The sequence below is a fragment of the Dama dama genome, chromosome 12, assembly GCF_033118175.1.
Source record: "Dama dama isolate Ldn47 chromosome 12, ASM3311817v1, whole genome shotgun sequence".
NCBI lineage: Eukaryota > Metazoa > Chordata > Mammalia > Artiodactyla > Cervidae > Dama > Dama dama.
The window spans coordinates 29,707,374-29,724,770 of NC_083692.1; the positions used below are offsets into that span (position 1 = coordinate 29,707,374).

At 45.2% G+C, this 17,397-nt stretch overlaps 1 protein-coding gene across 1 annotated transcript in view; it reads right to left on the minus strand.

Moving 5' to 3' along the window:
• Positions 1–17,397, minus strand: part of PRKCH (protein kinase C eta) — a 241,942-nt gene that overhangs the window by 78,791 nt on the left and 145,754 nt on the right. The gene's annotated exons all lie outside the window — the stretch shown is intronic.

Sequence of the window (17,397 nt, forward strand, 5' to 3'; positions counted from 1 at the left end):
TCATAAACTGAAAGAGAGCAACATAATCAAAAGTGCATGCTTTTTTTTGTCTGGAACGTGCAGAGTTATCACAGCAAGTAAGAGACATCCCATAGGTCCCCACACCTGGGCAGAGAATAACCAGAGAAAAAGGAAAACAGTTTTGACCAATCAGCCAGACAACAGTCTAATGAGAGCCTCAGAGTTGCCTGGATGTTAGAAATTCCATTTAGCCCATCACAAGGTTCCTGAATCAGAAAAAGGAACTTAAAGTCAAGTGAGATGCTGTCTCCATCTGGAATAAAACTCTAACCCAGCAGGTTAAATGGGCTCTTAAAAGTCATTGATGCAGTTGGTATACTAAGTACTGTACAAGTGTCATGAATAAAGTGCTGTGGAAAGCAACATTGCTTAATGGAAGAAGTGTACAGGTCCCCTTTAACAAGTGGTGTCTCCAAAAGGGACAGTGTAAAACACTTTGCTTTGGGAACCTCTGAGATCAAAGGATTTGCTTGCTCCCTCTCATTAGCATGTATGGAGTCCCAGGTTAGCCACGTGCTGGGGTAGGTGCTGGGAACAAACAGAGAGTAAGAGAGGCATAAAACATAGTCTCTGTCCACAGTGCGTCTGCTCTGGGAGATGCACGTTACTTTAAAATAAAAACACAAGGTCATATAACCAGGTAAATTTTCCAATTCTGGTAAATGCTGTGAAGGAAAAGTGGAGGAAGCAATGACATCATATCATCTGTTTGTGGAGCTGGGAAGGTCACTCTGAGCAAGTGATGTGTGAGCCAAGACCTTCAGAATGAGTGCCATCAGGGCCATTGGTCATCTTTTTGGGGGGTAGGAGGGTGGGAGGTTGTTTTGTAAGGAATCTGGTATTTTACCAATTCACAAAGGATATGTATATGCACCCTGAAGCATTTTTATTTGTGGTTTCAGTTCAGTTCAGTCACTCAGTCGTGTCCAACTCTTTGCGACCCCATGAACTGCAGCACGTCAGGCCTCCCTGTCCATCACCAACTCCCGGAGTCCACCCAAACCCATGTCCATTGTGTTGGTGATGCCATCCAACCACCTCATCCTCTTTCATCCCCTTCTCCTCCTGCCCTCAATCTTTCCCAGCATCAGGGTCTTTTCAAATGAGTCAGCTCTCCACATCAGGTGGTCAAAGTATTGGAATTTCAGCTTCAACATCAGTCCCTCCAATGAACACCCAGGACTAATCTCCTCTGTGGTTTCAAGTGCTGCCAGCTCTGCCAGGGGCTGCCATACAGTCACAGCTGAATGGCAGACAGAGAGGGCAGAGATTGTGTGTGCTCCTGTTCACCTCCTGATCTACCACAGGTTTAATCAGGCTCTTCCCTATTGGAAGACACTACCATTATGACCTCTTATTCTCGATTTAAGACAGACCTTAATTAGAAGAAAAAAAATCCTCTGGGTCTATGAAACATCTCTTCCTGCTGATGAGAAACAAGACTTCAGGAGTAAAGATGGAATAGCAAGATTCACACACACAAAACCAAAAACCAAACATCAGTAGAACAACTCTTCAGGCTGGCCAATATAAGCCAACAGAAAACTAAAAATACCAAGTCATCTGACTAAGCTAGAGGCCTTCAACTGAGTGGGAGTGACTGGCCAGGGGAGAGGCCAAGTTGGGCAGGACGAGCTTGGATGAGCAACAGGGCCCCCTGTTTCTTGTATGGGGCAGGCTCGTGTGGAAGGAACAGGTTAGCAGTGGGTGGGGCAGAGGGTGAGCCTGTGACAGAGGTGGGGCCAAGAGCTACAGCCACATACATGGACGTTGTTATGCCCCTGCTGTGTTTATTTGGAGGGGCCTCAGGGGCCTGGATGAGGATCCAGGCCTCAGCAAGAAGGTACACCTGGTACATTTTTGTTAACTGGCCTGTCCACCTTTTCATGGCTGTGTCTGGCAGCCACATGAATTCCACTAGCTTAAAATGCCTTGTTACTGGAACTGGGTCAGTAGGTAAGTGGCTACTCTGTAAGCTGTGGACATCAGTGAAGTTAGCACGAGCGTCGACGACAGCAGGCATCAAAAAGATGAGGGCATTTCAAGGGAAATTGCATCCATTTCTAGCTTGCCCCCAAAACAATCCTCATAACTTCAAGTCTGAAAAGCCAGACTCTGGGCTAAATTCCAGATCTGGGGAAGGAAATACTGCCTTCCTGCCTTGGTCCCACTTCTCTGTCTCAATCCCACCACCTGCCCTAGAGGCAGATTCTCAGATAATGCAGGGGTTCCTGGGAGGCATGCACACCTGGGATGCACAGGAAAAGGTCATAAACTTTAGAACTGAGAAAGCAGGGGTTGCTTTTCACCCAGAGTTTAACTCTAACCTCCTGTCTGGCACCACCTAGAACAGAGGGTACAGCTCATAGCCCTTGGGCGACACATGACGCTTTAAGCAAGCAGGAAGGGAAAACAAGCCAGTTGAGACACAATGACGCTTTAACAAAAAGTAATGGCCCATCTTACCAAAGACCTACAATAAGGTCACAAGGGAGAAAAATAAAAGCATGTTATCAGCTAGCAAAATGCATTTGTTGTGAAGAGACCTTCTGTTTACATACAATTCTGTTCACTCTATTTTAAAATGTCTGCTGCAGAGACAGTTAACATTTGGCAGCAATTTCCCCACACTTTCTTTTGCAGAGGTGGAGATAAATGATAAAAATCTCCAGCTTTTAGCCAAGAAGATTCACTCATCATTAGCTGGGGGTGAGTGAGAAGCCATCCTCAGCAATAAGCTTTCATTAAACATGTCCTCAGGTGGGGCTTCTAGAAACTGTGCAATAAACAGTAGGGGTTGCTGCTGCTGGCAGCTGTAATGGGGAAGATGTTTCACATCAGAAAAAAAAGATCATACACATGAATGTACAGAATGATTTCAGTTATAGCCAAATGCTTATGCACAGAAAAGATGAAAAAAAAAATGCTTACATATGACAAGTTGTTTTCAACTGTGAGATCTCGGATGACATTTATCTTTTTTATGTTTTTCCATATCTCTGAAGATTTCTATGATGACTGTTACAATCAGAAACAAACCAAAGTCACTCATGGCTTCCTCCATTTTCTCTGATTTTCATATGAAAGCTGGGACATTGGAAAGGACAATTTTGAGACTGTCTAAGAGCAGGTATTCAGGCAGTAGGAGGTAGGATTAGGAAGCCAATAGAAAGAAGGGTCTTTACATCGCTGGTTGTTCATTATTAAGGCCCCTAGTAACCACCTTCTCCCTTAACAGCCATTCTGATGCCTGATGTAAGCATGCCATCAGGCTGGTTGCAATCACATCCAAAGAGAGACTCAACAGCCTCTGACTTGGGTCCCAGGGCTCCACGGGGTGTACGGGGTCTGAGTTCTGATATGGGCTGTACGGAGTCTACTGAGTCTTTCAGAGAGACCTTGTGGGCTCACGTTAAGAGTCTCCACAAGGAGGGATAAATGTTTGCTGGGCACACACTGTGCCAGGCCCTGGGTGGGGACTGAGCAGCATGGAATGAAGGAGAGCCCAGGCCTCCTCCCGGGAGCACGGCAGCCCAGAGGGCTAAGCGCAGTACCTGGGCACAGGGGGTGTCAGGGGACACAGATCGGGGACACTGGAGAAGCCTGGAGGCTGGGGCGGGCTTTGGGGAAAACTAGGAGGAGCCGATTTCACCAGCCGTGAAGGATGAGGAAGCACGAGGCAGGCTGGAGTGGGGATGGACAGGGCAGGACTCAAGGTGAATGAACAGCTGGAGTGTCAGGGGTGAGGCAGGGTGTGGTGACTGCCAAGGGGGACACTCCCCAAGCACTGAGGGTGCTGAGTGGGGGCCTCATTGTAGCACATGCGGCTTTCATGATCAAGTGCTGGTACAAAAAGCCAAGGCTAGTTAGGATGCTCCCCTTCACCCTTTCCCCAGGTCACCCACAGCTGAGAAGAGGGTCCTAGACCTAGGAATACACGGGATCCCTCACTATAGGCTTTGGTCATAATTACAGGCCCAGTGTCTGGGCTAGAACATGTGGCGACTATGCTTTTTCAAGGGCTTGGTTTGAAAAAGACTCCAGGAAGTGTTGGAACCTGCCACAAATAATAAAACCTCAGCTACAAAAACCAGTGACTCTGGCTGAATTCTACTCCTATGGAATGAATGCCACCAAGCTAGAAACCTTTCATGTTAAGCAAATGACCTTTAAAGGCAGAGATGAAGCAACGAGGCAGAAGATCACCATCCACCTACTACTCCACGATCTGGGATGCTTAAGACCTAGTCTTGCTGGTGACCTCACAAACACTAAGTCACGCTGAACAAACCCAAATGGGAAGCAACCAGAGGAAGCGTCTGCTGGGATCCATGCATTTAGGGAGGCCCTCATTGCATGGCAGAGTGGATTAAGGCTGCCATGAGTCATTTCTGGGGCACAGATGAGCTTCCAAATCCCACTGTGGGCAGGGAGGGCAGACGGCTGCTTCTGTATGTAAGCCTGTATAGACAGCATTCCAGTTTTTCTAAAATCCAATTTCCTAGATGCTGAGCCTGGACACCTGCACAGCCTCTGGCTCCTCGAAAGGAAGTCTTGCCCTGATCTGCATAGCAGCAGATTGAAGGTCCCGCAGACTAGTTGAACCTCAGCTCTAAAGCCAGTGGCCCAGCCCTTTGTCTGTCCCGTGCTCCTCTCTTTTGTCCCTGATCCAACCAACCACAAACGCAAGTTATTAATGTGGAGGAATAAGAGCAACTCAGAAATCCCTTTGTCCCAGGCAGCCTAGCCCAGCCCAGCGCAGCCCAGCCCGTGCGAGTTCCAGGAGGCCAAGGAGCTGGTGCCTGGTTAATAATAGAATTCCTGTCATCACCTGCCTGCTTCCATTGACCCGCTGCAGGCTGGGCCAGGTCCATCTGGGCTACTGTCAGTCCTGGGCTGCTACCTCCCCAGGCCACAGGGGATAAAAATATCCTGTGACCTGAAAGTGACTGTCAGTATAAGCAGTGTGCATTCCCTAAAGCCCCTCATAAGGACTGTTCTTTAGGAGGTAGAACTGGTATGCAATCCATGAGAAAAAACTAGAGACAAAACACATGTTTAGGACTTCCCTGGTGATACAGTGGATAAGAGTTGGCCTGCCAATGCAGGGGACATGGGTTTGATCCCTGGTCTGGGAAGATTCCACATGTCACAGGACAACTAAGTCCGTGTGCCACAACGACCCAGCCCATACACTGCAACTCACTGAGTCTAAGTGCTGCAACTACTGAAGCCCTAGAGCCTGGGCTCCACTCCAAAAAAAGCCACTGCAATGAGAAGTCCATGCACCACAACAAAGAGTAGTCCCCACTTGCCACTAGGCAAGGCCCATGTGCAGCAAAGACGACCCAGTGCAACCAAAATAAAAAAAAACCTACCCCTCCAGATAAAAGTGCTATGGTACCTGTGGCAAGGTGACCCTGCCGAAGGAGGGTGATTCTAGAGAGAGCAGGGGCCAAGGATGAGACGCCTTAGGGTCACTGCGCCAGGCACCTCCAGAGGTGTCGGCTGAGCTCATTGAGCCCTTTCTCAGAGACCTGCCCTGGCGCAGTCACACAGGTAAGTGCTGGACACACTGCCCGTGGTAAGTTGGACCAGGCTGCTCTTCCGCCCCCACCCCAGGCCCCTTCACAGAAAACTGGAACTGAGATGGGCAGGTGTTCAAGAAGGCTGTGCTGAGCATAGGACCCGAGGAGGCATGAGCCAGGCAGCAGAGGCTTCCACCTTTGTGATGTGAACACACGAAAAGTCTTGCTGTGTCAGAGGGGTAAAAGCCTGGATGGGCAGATGAAGGGGAAGAATGAGGGCAGAGACAGAGAGCATGAATGGCTGAGAAGGAAACCGTCTGGGTCCCTCACAGCCTTCTAGCTTCTGGTCTCTGCAGAGACCTGGCCAGTGTGTGCCCTTGGGTTCCATGAGACACCCCTGTACCTCTGAATCTCTGTTTTCACTTCTCCTTTTTTGAATGACCCTGGTTTAGTATTATCCTATTATTTTCTACCAGGAAAAATTTAACTGAAACATTCACCAAATTTTAAAGGGCAGGAGGATTCCTGATTTCTAAATCTGGGGTAATAACATCTCTAATTACACTGATCGTGTGAAGATTAAACCAGAAGCCAAGTGCTTGGCGTGGCACCAGACCCAGAAGAGGATCTCAACAAATAGATACTACTGTTATTACTACATACCACAAAGAGGACCAAAGTTACAGCTGGCAGACCTTGTGCCCAGCACTGAAGTCCCTGGTGTAGCTAAAGGGAAGCAGTGTGGTCAGGGCCGTGGCTTCCGGAGCCGGGGAGCCCGAGATACCAAAGCAGTTCCTGCTGCGCTCTATTTTCTCTTCCTCAAAACTCTCATCTACAAAATGGGGATAATAAGATGACTGAACTCACAGGTACTGGAGGATGAAATGATTTAAGCTTAGAATTTCAATCAGTATATGGCACATAGTAAGAGCTGGATAAAAGTTACCAGCTATTAGTGAAAGTGAGTGTTAGTCACTTAGTCGTGTCCGACTCTGTGCGACCCCATGGACTGTAGCCTGCCAGGCTCATCTGTCCATGGGATTCTCCAGGCAAAAATACTGGAGTGGGGTGCCAGGCCCTTCTGCAGGGGATCTTCCTGACCCAGGGATCGAACCTGTGTCTCCTGCCTTGCAGGCAGATTCTTTACCATCTCAGCCACTTGGGAAGCAGCTACTAGTAGTAGTACGATTGATGTCTTCCTCCTCATCGCCACCTCCCCCAGGCTGCAGCCACCCTGGCTCTCTGCTCCTGGGGCTCTGGCCCCTGGGGTGGGGGTTGCAGCAGCCTAGAGAAGGAGCACCTGGGGCAGACGTGGAGATGGTGCCCACAACAGAGCACTCGGCCTGGCAAGTACACGGGAACGAAACAGCAGCCGAAATGCTACTGCAGCAGCTTCCTGATCCTCAGCTCAGGACAGGATTCTCGAGGGTTCAGGGAGTCAGGAGGACCCCAGGGCAGCTGCTGGGACGAGGGAGCACTTCCTGCTACTGCACGGTCATGGCCTTGACCTGATAAAGAGGACTTATCTTTCTCTGACGTGACTACTGAACAAGGGGTCACGAAACTAGATTTGATAAGCCAAGCCACATTAACTAAAGTTTCCTCTCCAGCAAATTTTCTCCTTTTTCTAATGTTAGATGACAATTCATACTATTTTAAGAGCTTTATAATAATCATAATTATTATTGCAAGGCAAATGTGCTCCCCCATGAACTGCAAACTTTACGGGACTTCTTATAGTGGCTATTCTCCCCTTCGATGGCGTTCATTTGTTCTCATACACAGAGTGAGAAAGATTTTTCTGTTTAAAGCAAGAACCCATAGTCACTGCCATTGACACATGTAAATCTCACCGAAACATGTATTTATAGGGAGGATACAGGTTACCTTTTGGAAATAACTCCAAGAATAGAAACAACACTTAAAGTTAAAGACTAATTTAGTTATTGCTTGAAGATAATGTTAGGCTGGGAGCCACATCTATACTTACTCATCCAAATCCTAAGAACTGCTATGAAATTACTTCTAAATAAGTAACATATCAACCTGGTATCAAACGCTGCTATTGACCAGCTGTGAACAAGCAAAAGGAAACCTCCAGGAATAGACAGCATTGTGCTGCATTTCTCGTAAGTGCCTCCTGCTTTAGGATTTTTCTCTGACGAAGTCATCTACAGGGTGAATACGGAGTTCAGATCAACAGGAACAGTTACTGACGTCAAAGAGGGGACAGTGGAAAAGCACCCTGGTGAGGAAATCTGATTGCGCCATGCCTGAACTGGAAACCACTTGAACTTAACCACATTAAGAACAATTACAAAGGCTTCAAGGAAGAAACAAAGAGGGGGAAGCAAATGGCTTCTTCGTTTTTTGGTTTTGTTTTCTTTTTTTCACTCATCATTTGGTGTAGCCCAGAAGAGAAGAGAAGTTAATTCAATCACCCGGCAAGTCTTCTGTTAAGCCCGCAGGCATGATACATCCTGTCTGAGCTCAGACACTAGTCTTTGGGAAGATAAAATATGTCTCCAATATAACAAGCCCCAAGGAGCTTGCATTTGAAACCTTGGAGAGACACACAGTTCTTTCCAAAAACCAAGTGTTCTCCTGGTAAACTGGACACATCATGGTCTTCTCTTGTAATGCAACTTGACAAGGCTTACTGGCATACATACCAGATGAGAGAAATGTCTGACAATCAAACCTGCAGTTTAGTCCCCTGTGAAGCATCTGGGCCGGGATACTTCTTAAAGCATAAATAAGTTGCAAACATATGATAGGGGATATAGTGAAGCTGGTATTCAAGTCCTCCCTTTCTGGGGGAGCCTCCTTTGTGCCTCTGATCCACACATATCTTCCCCAGTATCACTGAACTGGCTGTTCTGGCTTTCTGCACTTGTTCTTGTTTTCTCTGGAAAACCTGCAACCTTTCAAGGCAGAGCCCGGATGCCAAATGATGTATCTCTAGTACCACCGCCCCTGGTGCCTGGACCACGCTTAGGATTAATAAACCCAAGGAACTAACATAGCAGGAGCCAGAATATCAGAAAAGCTGGAACAAACTGCCAAAGACTAGTTTCACCAGCCATTTTGTGGGAGTCAAGCGCAAAGAACTAAAGTGCCTTGCCCACAGTTAAAATAGTTGGTGGGAGAGCTCAAGAGAAGTTAGGTCTGCTTGACGCCACTTCATCTCCCTTTATTTATAAAGCTTTGGCTTTTCTGTTTATAAAAGTAATTACATGTTCTTCATTCAAATGTAATTACAAAGTAAATACATGGAAAATTGAGGAAAAAATAAAATAGCTATAATCCTGACACCCAGAGATAGAAGTCTAAATACGAGGAGAAACAAAATTATTTATGGCTTTTAGCAACCAAAGAATTGCAGACTTTAGAGCACATAAGATATTTGCAAAATAATTTTAACTATGTTTGGTTTCTCCCTTATGTCCTAATTATACTTAATACTTCACAGCATGAGAAAGAACAGAAAGGGAGAAAACAAAAAGCATACCCCTTCTTTTTCACTTACATTACAAATATTTCCTGATGCACTCAAGTCATCAAAACCGTGATTTTTTAAGTTACGTACTATTCCCGATGCCATTTCTATGAAATCCTACAATTAGCTAGATTTCTGCTTAAGTTGATCTGAATAAGAGGATATAGTATTAATAATCTAGTCACTGTACTATGATAAAGATCAGATTTATTAGCTTGGAAAAACAAGCATCTCTGACAGCAGATGATTACTAGCTGGACATGGTGTTTTAATTCTGAATGTAGACTCCCAAAGAAGAAATCTTAGGTCAGGAGTCCCCAGACTCTGGGCCACTGACTGATACCTCCAGTCAGATCAGCAGCAGCATTAGATTAGGAATAAAGTGCACAATAAATGTAATGTATTCGAGTAATCTTGAAACCATTCCTCCCAGCCCAGTCCATGGAAAAATTGTCTTCCATGCAATCAGTCCCTAGTGCTTAAAAGGTTAGGGACCATTGTCTTAGGTGATTATTCACTTTTTTTTTTTTTTTTGGCTTGTTTGAATTTATTTATTTTTAATTGGAAGATAATTGCTTTATGATATCATGTTGGTTTCTGCCAAATATCAACATGAATCAGCTATAGGTATATGTATGTATACCTCTTAACCTCCCTCCATCTCCCACCCCATCCTACCCCTTTAGGTTGTCACAGAACACTGGCTTTTTGATTATTCACTTTTTTAAAAAGGTTGGGTCACTTAAAAGTATATAGAATAGGATTTCTTTAAATCATCATTTCACACAGTACATTCTTTTAAAAAAGATTTTGGTTTCAGCATCATCTACTGAAGATACTTACTCATTTAGTTTGTATAGGGTGATAAAATAAAGAATAAAAATGCCATTACGCCATTTCACTTATTTAGATCCTTTTCGAGACAGAGGTTCTGAAACTTTGCAACTTTTTAAAGAAGATTTCATCTCTCCCTTTGATTTGTGGATCACTTAGACATGTCTGCCTTCTAAGAAGAGATTCCAGGTTACAGCTGTCTGATTAAACACTTTTCCCAGTTAGGGAGGTATCGAATCTGGCCAAGAATATCCATGTCTGCCTTGAGAAGATGCCTGGGAATCCACTAGCTGAGAGGCTCTTCCTTCCTCTGCTCTATGTGCTGCAGTTTCTGTCTGGAATGTGCCTTCCATGTGCTATTTTGAGTCTGATTTTTCCAGTGCAGCCACAATATCGTTCTTCTCTGGCCCTCAAACTGGGGAATAAAATCCCCTAACCCCCCCTACAATCTCCTGACCCTTTGTTCAATGTGGGAAAAATATGGGTCTCCACGGTCCACTGAGGAAGAAAGATGCAGACCTTAGTGTAAAGGGTGTGTGTGTGTGTGTGTGTGTGTGTGTGTGTGTGTGTGTGAGTCGCTCAGTTGTGTCTGGCTCTTTGCAATGCCATGTCCTATAGCCCACCAGGTTCCTCTGTCCATGGAATTCTCTAGACAAGAATACTAGAGTGAGTGACCATTCCTTTTCCAGGGGATCGTCCCAACCCAGGAAATGAACCTGGGTCTCTTGAGACCCAAGTAAAAGAAGCACAGCTATAATAAGATGAGGGTCAAAGTAATCAGAAGTAGATGAAAAAGGTTTACCCTGGGGAGAGGATATTGTGTTGACTTTGTCAAGAAGCTTCAGCTGGTGAAATAAAGTTCAGAAGTGCCCTTCAAACCCCAAGGATGAGAATGGTGATTAAGATAGTGGCACCAACAATCACATCCCAGATTCAATGGATAGTTTTGAATCCTTTGGTGAACTGACTTCATCATGGTACTTGATGCCTCCTCCTACGAAACCTCTTCCTTCTGATTCTTCTTTTTTCCCCCACTTAGAAATTTCTAACTTAGGGCTTCCCTGATAGCTCAGTTGGTAAAGAATCTACCTGCAATGCAGGAGACCCAGGTTCAATCCCTGGGTTGGGACGATCCCCTGGAGAAGGGAAAGGCTACCCATTCCAGTATTCTGGCCTGGAGAATTCCATGGACAGTCCATGGGGTCACAGAGAGTCAGACATGACTGAGAGACTTTCACTTTCACTCTCCTCTCTTCTCCCTCTGTAAACATCTATGGAAATATTTAAAATTACAGTTTCTACTATGCCAAGAAGAACTAAAGAGCCTCTTGATGAAAGTGAAAGAGGAAAGTGAAAAAGTTGGCTTAAAACTCAACATTCAGAAAACTAAGATCATGGCATCCAGTCCCATCACTTCATGGCAAATTGATGGGGAAACAATGGAAACAGGGAGAGAATTTATTTTTGTGGGCTCCAATATCACTGCAGATGGTGACTGCAGCCATGAAATTAAAAGATGCTTGCTCCTTGGAAGAAAAGTTATGACCAACATAGACAGCATATTAAAATGCAGAGACATTACTTTGCCAACAAAGATTTGTCTAGTCAAAGCTATGGTTATTCCAGTAGTCATGTATGGATGTGAGAGTTGGACTATAAAGAAAGCTGAGCACCCAAGAATTGATGCTTTTGAACTGTGGTTTTGGATAAGACTCTTGAGAGTCCCTTGGACTGCAAGGAGATCAAACCAGTCAATCCTAAAGGAAATCAGTCCTGAATATTCATTGGAAGGACTGATGTTGAAGCTGAAATTCCAATACTTTGGCCACCTGATGCGAAGAACTGACTCATTAGAAAAGATCCTGATGCTGGGAAAGATTGAAGGTGGAGGAGAAGGGGATGACGGAGGATGAGATGGTTGGATGGCATCACCGAATCGACCGGCATGAGTGTGAGTAAACTCCAGGAGTTGGTGATGGATAGGGAAGCCTGGTGTGCAGCAGTCTTTGGGGTTGCAAAGAGTCAGACATGACCGAGCAACTGAACTGATACTGGCACTATGCTAGGAGGATACTGATGACACAAATCTAATCTTCCATCTGGGTTACCATCTAATCTTACCACTGGGTTTTCTGTAAAGTGAACCCATGTATTCCATTCCCCCAGGCTCCCAGTGGGTCAGAACTCTGGCCACTCCTCTCACTCTTTTACTCTAAAAGTCCTACCAATTCCACCTCCTACGTGTTTCCCTGACTCCACTCTTGTGACGGCTGCCTTGGGGCAGAAAGGTTCTGCGGGCCAGTGGTTCAACGGCCTTACCAGGGCTGCCCCCTGTCAGTCTCCTCTGCAGACAGCCACCTACAGCCCTCCCCAAATGCAGATCTTAGGTTGCTCTCTGACTTGACATCCTCTGCCAGTTGCTTTCACCTCTGAAGAGTCTAAACTCTTCAGCACAGGATGTCTTCTTTCCTCCCCATATTTCCTCTCCTGCAATCCTGCGCCATCAAGTTATTTGGGGGCTCCTGGCCACATCATAGTTTTAAGCCTCTATGTCTTTGCCTGGCTGTTACCTCCGTCTGGAAGACCCATCCCCTTTATGTCTCTGTAGGGCTCCTATTCATCCTCAAAACCCAGCTCAGAACAGCCCCTCCCAGGGAAGGTCCTCCCAACCTCCCCAAGGGCCACGCTATGACTATCTTCTATCACACAGTGATGAAACGTACCTGTTTAGGATAGGGTGATCCTTGAATGAAAGCAACCAAAGGACAGTCCACATTTTATTCTTCCTTATGCTTTCAGTCCCTAGCATATAATGTCCCTGACTCAGGAAACATTTCCTAAATTGAATTAAAAATGCAACATACATACAATACTACCATTCAACATATCAACAGGTAATGTCTCTGGTGGCTAGGATCTACTTGTCTTTTTTTTTTTTTTAGTTGAAGTATAATTGCTTTATACTGCTGTGTCAGTTTCTGCTATACAGCAAAGTGAATCAGCCATATACATATATAAATCCCTCCCTTTTTTTTAATTTCCTCCCCATTTGGGTCACCACAGAGCACTGAGAAGAGTCCCCTGTGCTATAGAGTAGGTTCTCATTAGTTATCTGTTTTATACATAGTAGTGTATATATATCATTCTCAATCTTCCAATTCCTCCCACTCCCCTGCTTTTCCCCTTAGTATCCATACATTTTTTTTCTCTATGTCTGCAACCTCTATTCATGCTTTGCAAATAAGATCATCTTTACCATTTTTCTAGATTCCATATATATGAATTGATATACAATATTTGTTTTTCTGACTTACTTCACTCTGTATGACAGTCTCTAAATCCATCCACATCTCTGTAAACGACACAACTTTGTTCCTTCTATGGCTTAGTAATGTTCCAGTGTACATATGTACCACATCTTCTTTTTCCATTCCTCTACTGATGGACATTTAGATTGCTTTCATGTCCTGGCTATTGTAAATAGTGCTTCAGTGAACACTGGGGTACATAAATCTTATTTAATTAAGGTTTCTGTGGGTATATGCCAAGGAGTGGGATTGCTGGGTCATATGGTAATTCTATTTTTAGTTTAAGGAACCTCCACACTGTTCTCCATAGTGACCATATCAATTTACATTCCCATCAACAGTGTAAAAGTGTTCCCTTTCCTCCACACCCTCTCCATCATTTACTATTTGTAGATTTTTTTGATGATGGCCATTGTGACCAGTGTGAGATGATACCTCATTGTAGTTTTGATTTGCATTTCTTTAATAATTAGGGTGCTGAGCATCTTTTCATCTGTTTGTTGGCCATCTAAATGTCTTTCTTTGGAGAAACATTTATTTAGGTCTTCTGCCCATTTTGGGGTTGAGTTGTTTGTTTTGATATTGAGCTGCAAGAGCTGTCTATATATTTGGGGGATTAAACCTTTGTCAGTTGCTTCATTTGCAAATATTTTTCTCCCATTCTAAGGGTTTTCTTTTCATCTTGTTTATGGTTTCCTTTGCTGTGCAAAAGCTTTTAAACTTAATTAAATTCCATTTGTTTATTTTTGCTTTTATTTCCCTTACTCTAGTAGGTAGGTCAAAAAAGATCTTGCCGTAATTTATCCTAAAGAGTGTTCTGCCTATGTTATTCTCTAAGAGCTTAATAGTGTCTAGCCTTACATTTAAGTATTTAATTCATTTTTAGGGTCTACTTTTAACATGTAGAGACCACACAATTTTGCATACAGCCTCTATGGTATCTGTATCTTAAGCTGAAATGACATTTCCATACATGGAAAACAAACAAAAGAAAATAGCAAGTCTGTTTTCCCCTAGAGTATGCTTGTATTGCTACCAGCACATATTTTCTACACTGATTGGGAAATGTTTCTTAAAACTCGATCTCCGTCTGTAAATTCCAGTTATATGCAGCACACAGAGGACAGGAGTCTGACTCACAGATAAGAACCCCTTTAAGACCACTGTGACGATGATGAGTTTCATAAAATGTCACTCATTCAGGGCCTTGTTGGCAAAGCAGAAATCAAATCATTAAATGCCAAACCATGAGAGCTGCACTATATGGACCGCTTGCTTTCTAACATAATCCATTTTAAATATATGCTCGCTGAGCTAATCTTTTGTTCCCTGGATGCCCCCCGCTCTGATAACTCTGCCCCATCACAGCAGCTGGCAGCCTGCTAACTCCTGCTCACATTCAACAGATCCCTTATTTCCACCTCCTCTTCCCAGCTCAGGGCCCCAGTCCCCTCAAATGCCACAGTCTAGCTGCTGACAGCTGTTAGCAGCCCCTAAACAGGAACTCTGTCTACACACTCAGGAAAAAAAAAAAGATATAATATTTATGTTTTTATAAAGAAGATCTGACACATTTTCTTTGACCTCTGTAGAGAGTAAATTGATCTAGCTTACTTGACTTTCCGTATGTAGGCTGGACCACCAGATGTTCACGTAAGGCAGGGGTTTTCAATTGGTGAGATTTTCCCCCCAGGAGCACCTCTTCATGTCTGGAGACTTTTTTGGTTATCATAATTAGGCACGTGCTATTGGCATTAGTGAATGGAGGCCGGAGATGCTCTCATCCTACAGCACACAGGACAGCCCCCACCCTCTCATAAAAAAGGGTTATCCTGCCCCCAACGTTAGCAGTGGGCAAATCTCATCACATTACATAAATAAGTCATTCAAATTTTATATAAAATTTTTAGTAAATTTAAATAAATTCATATATATATGTATATTGCTATTGTTTACTCATTTAGTCATTTCTGACTTTGTGACCCCATGGACTGTAGCCACCAGGCTCCTTTGTCCATGGGAATTCCCAGGCAAGAGTACTGGAGTGGGTTGCAATTGTCATTCCCTTCCCCAGGGGATCTTCCCGACCCAGGGATCATACATATATATGTGTGTGTGTGTATTTTTTTTTTTTTACTGGAAAGGTTGATTATTCATCAGTCATTTAATTCCTTGACATATTGACCTGCTGGTGAAAGTCAAGGCTGTGGAGGTAAAGTTCTGAGCAATGTGGAGGGAACTTCCTGCTCCAGATCTGACCTGAAGCCAAAGTAAAGAGGGACAAATTGAATTTGTGAAAGTGTTAGTTGTTCAGTCGTGTCCCACTCTTTGTGACCCCATGGACTGCAGCCTGCCAGGCTCTTCTATACATGGAATTCTCCAGGCAAGAATACCGGAGTGGGTTGCCATTCCCTTCTCTAGGGGATCTTTCCGACCCAGGGATTGAACCCAGGTCTCCTGCACTACAGGCAGATTCTTTACCATCTGAGCCACCAGGGAAGCCCCTGGTGGGTTTATGAGCAGGATCTCAATTCCACAGGTTCCCAAAAGAGCAACCTGAACCAGTCTGAGGTCCAGCTCCCTACTTGGCTGGCTGTGCCTAACTCATTTTGAACCACCTTTCCACCACTGGTAGACACACACTAGCACAGAATATCTGGGCTAGTCATGGGCACAGGCTACTTCCCACTTTGCAAGGAGATCTGAAATGAGGAGTGAGAGGAAGGACAAGGATGAAGGCACTTCCCATGGGCACAGGATTGGGAACGCACGTAGGGAAGAGGGGAGGCGTTTTGCTGGAAGGGCTCTCCTCTTGTTTTGGTTGGGAATTAAACATTACATCATTTTAATGTTGAAAATATCATATACCATAAGGATGAAATTGAGTTTCTGGGAAGAGTTCCAAGACACTCTTCCTAAGACCTGAGCAAGACATCATCGCAGACCATCCTAAGGAAGTGGGAAGGAGTGAGCTCCAAATACAGCAAGCTCTTTTGCTGTGCAAATATACTGAAAGCTGGATGTCTGAACAGAAAGAAAACAGGAGCTCCCTGGGTGGCCCTAAGGGGAGACGGGGCCTCTGCCAAAGCCTCTGCCGGTGTAGCACGGAGGGTCTCTGGTGAGAGGAGCCGAGGTGCTCTCTGGCTTCAGAAGGCAGGAAAAGGAACCCTGCACAGAAGCAGTCAGTCCTGAAGGCATGGATATGGGGGTGGGGGCAGGGAGTATTGTCCCGCAGCCTCCTGTGGGGCTCTCAGGGAAGAAATCAGTCCTCTCAGCAGCAGGAGGAACTCTGTACCAATAGCAAAGGTGAGCGCGGGAAGTAAGCTGAGCTGCTGCTTAGCCACGACACCTCCTGCTTTGGACTCCAAGCCCGTTGCCCTCCCTGCCCCCAGGAATCTCCATCAGGTCTTCAATTCCCTGCACCAGATGGGAATGCACAAGCAAATACAGCTTCAAGACACTTCTCCTGGACTCTCCTGTAAGCAGATGGCTGCTCTGAGCCTGCCCTAAATAGTAATCCCAGAAATTCGACCATGACCAGCCACTGCAGAGGGGTGACTCTCTGCTATGGACCTGCTCCTCAGGTCCCGAATTCCCCAGGAGGACACCGGCTCCATGAGGGAAGGGGCTCCTTCCTGCTTTGTCCACTGCTGTGTCCTCAGGGCTCAGAGCCGGGCCTACGCCCTAGAGGAACTCTGTGCACATTTGCCGAATGAATGAACACCCCTGATCTTTACCAACTGGTGGACGAGTCTCTGAAATTTGAGGTTGGCAAAGTTTATACTGACAGACAGGGCTGACTTTGTCCTGAGAGGCCCTCGATCTGGAGCCCGAGAAGAGATGGACATAGCTGTGTTCTGACCGGTGATGAAGTAATTATGGAAAAAGCAAGTATTTCAAAACTAGGAGACATTAGTCTGTGGTTTCCACCCAGTGCAGTTGGGTTTCTAGACTGCATGATTCTGGAGGGGACTTGCTCCAGCCACCCACAGATGTCACCTTAGGTCTTGGCCCCAAGGTCCTAGTTGGTCCTGACAAAGGCCAACCCAGCTTCCCAGGGAAACACCTGTAGGCCACCCTAGGGTGCTAGTTGGACTGTTAGTATTATATTCTGGTTGCCCTTCTGAGGAAAGACTGGCCCGGAAGTAAAAATTTCCCCCAGAATCCAGAGCTCCTTTTCAGCTACCTTTCCTTTTGTAGCAGGGAG